We start from the raw sequence: 8,502 nt of genomic DNA on the forward strand, positions 1-8,502 counted from the left end.
CATGCAACTAAGCGTGGCAAACACGTCTCTCTCTCTCTCGTTGCTGGTGGAAGGCGTAACCCGAAATCGATTGCCAATCGCCGCCAGCTCATTTTACCTCAGTGGCTAACAACGAAAACAATCGAAAGCTGGTCAGAGACAAACGCAAACATCTAATTGCCTGGACAGAGCAAATAATGCCAATCGACTAGAAGACACTGGGGACTACTTAGGATGAAGTTGCAGCTGCCCCAAAGGCAAGGCCAACAACAATAAAAAGGTGAAGGATTAATAGCAAATAAATTGATGTTGAAAAGGCGATTAGATAGAAATATATACTTATAGGTGGACAGCACTTAAAGCTGCAACTTCTGTGTGTGTGTGGCATGCGGCATGTGGCATGGCGAAAGTTTGCCTCATAAATCACAAAGAAAATTTACCTATGAAAAGAAAATGTCAACGCAACAAAAATCGTGAATCGTCGCATTATCATATGAATTTTTGTGTGAACAAAAAAAAAGAGAACCGAAAATATTGTATAAATTGTGTGGCCACTTGATATGTGTGCTACATGCCGCATCTACACAAAAGGTAAAGAGGGTCAAAAGCTGGACAAAGCCAATGGACGAGCCAACCCAAAAGGCGGAGCAACTGCATAAATTTTCATAAATTTCTGGCAAGCAGAACTTTGATTTATACATACTATATACGAATATGATATTTTGTGTTTTTTTTTGGTGTTTGGTGTTTTGTTGTTAGTTTTGTGGCCACATGCTCATCATCTTTTCAGAGGGGATGTTGATTGCCATGAAAATGGGCCTTGCAACGTGTGACGAATCGCTGAGAAGTTCACAGTTCACAAACGCCAAAGAAAGATAGAAAATCGATGGCAGCCAAAACCAAAGCCAAAGCGTTTTGCTTAAAGTCGAGTTTCATGCAAAAAGATGGAGTTGCGAATGGAAATGGACATACTACTAGACTGACCTTTTGCCTTGCTCACTTTTCACGTTTTCATTTTCCCCAGTGAGCAACAGCACACAGAAACAAGTAAGCAAAAAAAAAAAATTGGAAGTGGTTTGCATGTTGAACAGAAACAATCAAATCGCAATTTACTGGCTCATGGAAAAGCGATTTATCGCTGGGGAAGTTAGTCGGTCATAAAACATCCATTAACTTCATGTCAATGTTCCATACGCATAGCTCTCTCGCTCTCTCTCTCTCTATTGCTTTGTTGGCATCTCGCTCTTGTTGGCTGGTTAGTCAACGGCCGTTCATTTGCGGTATTGGTCGAGCATGGCCATCGAATTGTGATGTTGCCTCCACTCTTCATTGCAAATTGCTGAACTCTGCCTCGTCGCCATTTCTCTCTCCCATTTTTGGAGTTTGCCACCTCTGCAACATGTCAGCGTTTTATTTGCTTTACTGCTGTCCAAGAACCAAACCCAATGACACGTGATAAGAAATGGCAGGCATAGAAAAAACAACTAAGAAAGCTGCAGTCGAGTATGCGTGACTAAGAGATACTAACTTAAACATTTTTAAATTAAATTGTGGCCTGAAACCTATGATAGTTATTTGTAGGCAAATTCTAAGACAAATATTGTTCACAAGTTTGGTGTCACTAGCTGTTCTTTTGTGTGGGATTTATCACTTCATTTTGTTAAATTACCTTATAATAAATACTTCATCATAATAGTTAATTTCTTTTCTATAATACACTTCCTTTTTTATAAACTACAGGGTATCAAAAAACAATTGCACACGTACGCAAAAGCAATTTTCCAATTGCCGCAAAGAAATGTCAAAAATTTTTGTCGCACTTTTTAGGCAATGTTCGACTCTTTGCCACACCCTCGATAAACTTAGTTGGAGAAGAGTTAATTGTTGCCGGGGAATTGCGAGTGTCTGCAAAGTAAATACTTGTGCGACTGACATTGCCAAAGATACGGCATATTTTCTACCGCCAACTGCGGCACTTAGCCATAATGTGTTACGAGTGCGTCGCCTTTGCTGGCAAAACTTTTGAATTACCTCAGTTAGCGAGAAGGCGGAAGTGGAAGTGTAAGACAAGCACTGAGTGTCTGTTACACCGTTACATTCTCATTCTAATTCCCCATTCCCCGTACTCTTTACCATTACCACTCGCATTTCCTTTCTCATTTATGCCGTTTCAAGTTGCCCAACGAAGCGTTTATTTGTCTTTCATTTTGGCTGCTTGCCTTTGCCTTTGCCTCATCTTGTGGCATTCTACGATTATTACCTGCTGTTAAAAATTTCATAATCTCACAGATAATAATTTAATGTGCCGCTTTTAGTGGTGCACATTAAAAAGTTTGCCAAGAAAATTTCCGTTTGCTTGCCAAAAGTGAAAGAGTGGGAAAAGTTGAGTAAGAAGCTTGCCTTGTAAACAGGTAATTGTGTTTAGCTGCGGCTTTTCGAATTGAAATTGGAGTTGGAGTGACAAGTGCTTTGGCCATAAGTTACGCATCGAATTCCTGTGTCAGCCACTAAATCATTTTGGTCGAAAAAGCAACACTTGTTCGACGTCATAAGTTGCGCTTTTTCTTTCTCCCCTGAGGGAGAAATGTGCGAACATTGCCATTAGCACTGCAGGACGACTTATCTATGTGCGAGGATGCAGCACATCCTGCAGAGACGCCCCCACAAATCGTAAAGGTATGGCTGTAGTCCTGTGTTCTCGACCGTCTGCTGTCTGCTGGCATGTGAATGTGAACTTTTCAAAGTTATGCGCATTTCTGCTGACCATTGGCATTTTGCAGCTTTTGTTTTTTGGTCGAAAGGTCGAGACTCGACAGCAGCTGTTGCCCAACAACCGTTTTGTCTGTGCTCTGTGCTCTGCAGCCGGCGTCAGCGGCGATTGGATGCGCAAACCCACATCCGCACATCCTTTCTGCCCGTTTGGCCAAACGATTGGGGATTAATACTTCGGATGCTGCTGCTATTTTTTTTGCGACTTTGGCGCAGTTTATTGAAAAGGTGACACTGCAACGTGGCCAAAGTTTAGTCCTTGCGCAGCAGGAAAACTTTGCGTGTGTTTTCCCGTTTTCCCGTTTTCCCGTTTCTCCTTTTCTTTTTTCTTGTCTGTTTTAGCCGTGTGTCCCAGCATCGATATTATCGACATGAAACATATGTGAACATGTCGTTTGACACATTTGTCAGTTGGCTTAAAGTTTGTCAAGCTGTGTGGGTATGAAGAAGGCTTTAAGTAGCTTGCGTGCGTAATATTTAAGCGAAAGCTAATTTCAATTTCGGTGCACACATATCAAGGGCAAATTGTAAGCCACTTCACAGCCAATTAGAAGCTTTCAACGGTTGCAACACACACACACATTTGTTGACAAATGACGGGGGCTGTGTTAACGGTGTTTGGCAGCACTTGTGCGCCTCATTATGTGGCATTTTGGGCTAACCGCTTTAATTAGCTTTGCAAGCGGCGCTCCCAAACACACACACACAATTGCAGTTTGTGCAGTGGACTCCCAAACAAACTTGCATGCGGTCAAACGACCCCGAAAAGCCACTTGGCCAGGCCGACAATCGAGTGTGTCGAGTGCAGTGACAAAATGTTTGCATGCACCTTCCTCTGCCACGGCTGTCGTTGACTTTAATTGAGTCACAAATCAACCAAAATATACTAAACACACGCACACACACACACACAGGCGACGACGACGACAACTGCTTGTAGCTTTGCTCGCTAATTTATTACACCAAAGTGTAGCATATTTTCGAGAAGGAACAACAAGGATACAAGGATGCGGATGCGGAGGGCACCTGGCTGAAGACGACGGCGTTAATTTGCCTGCTAATGAGCCGCAAAACACGCGCAACAGACACTGCGAAGAGGTGCTTAATTATGCTAATTTGCCGCAACAGGAGTTGACAATGTGGCGTATGCGCAATATGCGCTTAGTCCCCTCTCTCTCACTCACTCTCTCTTTGGTGTTATGTCAATTAGAAATTTGTTTGGCGCCAGTCGCCAACTAACAAATATTTTAAAGAGCTGCGAGCGCAAATATTATTTGCAACCGAAACGTAATTTTTTTGGACACCCCAAAGGGCGAAAGATAGATAGATAGTCAGTCGTGTAGCTTGTGACTCCAGGGGGGACGACAAGGATGCCTCAAAAGGACATTGAGACGAGTTGAGTTCGAGTGGAGAGGAGCGTCACAGTTGCTTCGCTGGCATTCATATTTTGAATACAAATTGCTTTATTTGCGCTGCTGCGCCAATTTGCCCATTTCTCCCCTCCGCTCGTCTTTGTCTCTCTTGGGTTTCCTTGTGCCAGTTTCGCTTCACTTCATTGCGAATTTTACATAGATATAAACAAGTGCTCTACCTTTTTTTGTTCACTATGTGTGCCCTTTTCTTTCGTTCTTGCTGTCTTCTTTTGCATTTTATTACAAGCCACATACAAGGCTTTGATTCGACTCGAGGGTTGTTCGAGGGAAGCAGAAGGTAGTCTTTGCTTTTTTTTTTTGGTTTTAAACAAATTGCTCCCCTGTGAGCGTTTGTTGTGAGCGGTGAACGGTGAACAGTGGCCAAGTTATTTGCATGCGCTACATAATAATTTAATAATATTTGTCAGGCAGATAAATCATCTGCAGTTAATATGACAATGAGTGACAGGCCATGAGACAAAATACAGACAGACATATCAAGGTAATATGACAACATTGTTGACTGGCAAATCACAGAATTCAGATGATGACGATTATTTGCGGGAGTTTTGTTTTTACATTTTATGTGGGAATTAATGTCATCTATGCGAGTTTACGATGCAAATCTAATGCCCAGCTTCTGCCCCTTCTTCGGGGCAACTTTGTTGCCACACACACCATAAAAATCCAAGTCAAGCCAGCGAACGAAACACACGAGTCAAATTAGCACGAGCTGTCTTAAAAAAGCTGAGCACATTTTACGACTTCATATGCAGATTTTTGAGTTTTGCAGCTGAGGAAGTTATGCGTAGGAAATTTGTTTTAATTAGCTGCTGACAACAACAACAACAACTAAGAGAATGGCAAACTAAAATGCGATGTGGGTTAGGCATCAACAATGTAGCGTCAAAACATCCGTTCGCTAATTTTAGCCGATCGACCAAAAACCAACCAGCAAATATATCTCGAACAAATACGCAGCTGGATCTGGATATAGATATAGGAATATGAATATATCTGCGCATAAAGATTTGTGCAACGCTCGACCTTTGGGGCCGGGGCACGTTCAGACGTCTTGTTATGATTTGTTTGGCGTTTTGTTTACGTGTAACTCGCCTCAAGGCAGGTGCCGAGATCCAAACATCGACCATGACAACCACAAACTCAACTCAGATAATAAACTACAACGGAGCCCTTGGAAAAATATGAAACATTTTTATTACCCGCAGATCGCATAATTTTATGACAAATTAATACAATGTGCGATGTGAAACGTATGGCAAACGTTTCTACGATTTATGCCTGTATTTATCATGCTTAGCCAATGAAACATATTATTATTATTATTAGTATTTTATTGTTATTATTTTTGCACATTTACCGAGGCCCAAAAAGTGATTCATTCAATTGCAAAAATATTGTTTGTTTTTCCCAGCCATTGTTCATAATTTAATAGAAAGTGCGACATAAATATTAAATGAAAAACGAAAACGAGAATGAAAACTGAAATTGTAACATTCAAAGGTTATGCTCAAAACAATAACAACATAAAGCGCACAAACAATAAATACATTATTTACGATCAATAATTTCATTTCGTATAATTTGCACACTAAAAACATAAAAGAAAAATGTGTGCCGAAATAATTTGTTGCAAGTGCGTTGGCAGTTTCAAAAGGTCGTGTAGTAATCATATTAAGAAGTAAATAAAGGCGAATAGAATGAAATAAATTGTGAAAAATTGAATGATACTTCAGATGAATCAATTTAAAATTTAAGTTAGTTAAGTTTAGCAATTTGAATTAAGTCTTGATTGAAAAACTGCCTGATTTATTATTGCATTAAATATAATATTATAAATACTACGTGAAGCTCTTTCAAAGCATTATGGTTATCATACATACATATATGTGTGTTTAATAATTGAATCTTCAACTATTTAAATTCAAATAATGATTTGAATATATTTTTTAAATATCATTGTAGCATTTGTATGACCTATTTTATTAGTAATAAATTCAAAATAAATTTTTATCTTTATGTACAATTTAATTAGTTTACATTTCATTCATGTTTTATTGAATTGCTGCTGCACTGTTCAACTGTTCAAACTTTTTACGTTAGACCTAACATATATCGTAAGGGGAAATGGCCAACAACATACTGTTAGTGCGCTGTTAAATTTAACAGAGCAATGCATTGGCTGCGAGGCAATGTTGCCTCAGGGCCTTCAGTCGGGGAGCGGCCTTTGGGGCCACAGCAACGCGTTAAGGCCAACACACAAAATTTTGGCCCAAATCAAAAACAAAAAGAAAAGAACTGCGATTTGGCAGTGAACACACGAATTGTGGCCAATTGGCTGGACATACAGACGGCGGTAATTGTAATCCCTGTAACTGTAACTTTAACTATTGCTGTAACTGTAACTGTGATTGCTAACGGCGACTGTGGATTGTGACTGACAATGTCACATTTGCAGTCGCTCATTTGTCGCTACATCTATGGCCAAAGTTTTGCCATTAAACTCTGCACAATTGCTGTGATTCATATGCTGTCGATGGACCAATCTCTCCTCTGGTTTCCCCTCTCCCCCACCACCACTCCACTGACTACTTTGAGTTGACTTTTATGACAAACGGAAGGCACTTGAGGAAAAGTTTTTGGCGAGTCGCAATAAAATCTCGATGAGAACCTGTATGAAATCATTTGTACCAAAGATTGAATTCATTGCGCCATCTGAGTTTTTGCCGAATTCTCTCTGTGTGTTATGGCAGCCTTTGAACTATTGATGAGCCATTTCATACAATTAGCGTTAAATTGCTTGGCTCAAGTGCCCCCTTTAATGGCCCTGGCCAAGATCTGTCTTCCCAGTTCCACCTCCACCTCATCTCTGTCCTCCTTAGGCATTATTAATGTGCTCGGCCTTTCTCATTTCGCGTTGTTAATACATGAAAAATGAACGTAGACACTTTTGCGCACCTTTTTGGGAACTCAAAAGAGCATCTGGTAATGAGTTTGTTCAGTCTTCTATTGCCGTTTCTGTTTTTTGTACTTTTTTCTAGATATTTGGCAGCCCGACAAACGTGGCCAACATTTGGCAGTGGCATTTTCAATGCTCTGCACGTTGTTTTGGCTGCCACGGGGTTGAAGTTGCAGCAACTTGACAGCAATGTGAATGATTGAACGCGTGTCCGTCAGAAATGCGTCTAATTGGTTTTTGCTGCTCGCGTAAACCGAAACGCGAAACGCAAAACATAAAAATAATATTAACGAAAAACGAAAAAAAAGGGTAAAAATGTCTAAAGGTAATTTTTTTGTAATTTGCGAGGAGTTTCAGAAAAGGGCAAACTAATTTGATTTGCAGCTGGCAACTTTAAGAATCTCAGCGAAGATGCTCTTTAAAGCGGCAGACCTTAAATGGGTTCTGCCTCTTATCGCTGAGGCCAATAAACTTGGCCCAAAATGGCAGCTGCTATCAACAGCTGCGTCTCATAGGCTCCAGCTCAGAGGCCACTCGCCAACTCGACTCGTGTTAATGTAATGTAAGCAATTACCTCGGCCTACTCTATCTGCAAGGGAGCTTAATTTACTGCCTTCACACACACACACATGCACACTCTCACACACACTCACACACTAAACACATTTACGTGTTATTCAATTTTGCAAACTAAACGTAAAAATATCATGTTTCCTGGCGGCAAAACAAACAACAACCGGAAATGTGCCCAAGGGGGGGAATCTAGAACAGCATCAACAACAACAACAACACTTTCACTTACACACTCTCTCTGTGTATGTGTGTGTATGTGTTTGAGTGTGCAAAAGTAAATATCAGGTTAATGGATTCGACGCCGCCGCCAACGCCGCACGCAGAAAATTTTCACTTTCACTTGGCATCTGCTGTTGCTGCTTTGGCTGCTGCTGCTGCGATTCAACATTTTCCACTCAATAAATTTTTTTTGTATGCTGCGGCAACATTTTCCTACCGATAAGCAATTTTCGCCAGCCAGCCTCGTGTGATTTTCCCAAGCTTGCTTCATTTGCTGCGCTCAATTTTTGGGCTGATTTGCTTGCCTCTCGTTGTTGTCTGTGTGTGTTCTGCTTATGCCTGCTAAATGGTGCACCTTGAGCAGCTTCTTTGTCTTAAACTGACAAAAATTGTTTAATGTGCCACAAGAAATTGGTTGGCAAAGCTGATGAGCAATAAGATTTGACCTAAAAGGTGACAGCGTCCCAAATGGAGCATCGTTATATTGATAGCAGTTTAAAGGAGGCGCTTGAAGTGTAATCGATATAGAACAGATGTTGAATAAAAGAAAAACTTATATAGATACAATTG

Source organism: Drosophila nasuta, chromosome 2R (genome assembly GCF_023558535.2).
Source record: "Drosophila nasuta strain 15112-1781.00 chromosome 2R, ASM2355853v1, whole genome shotgun sequence".
Taxonomy (NCBI): Eukaryota; Metazoa; Arthropoda; class Insecta; order Diptera; family Drosophilidae; genus Drosophila; species Drosophila nasuta.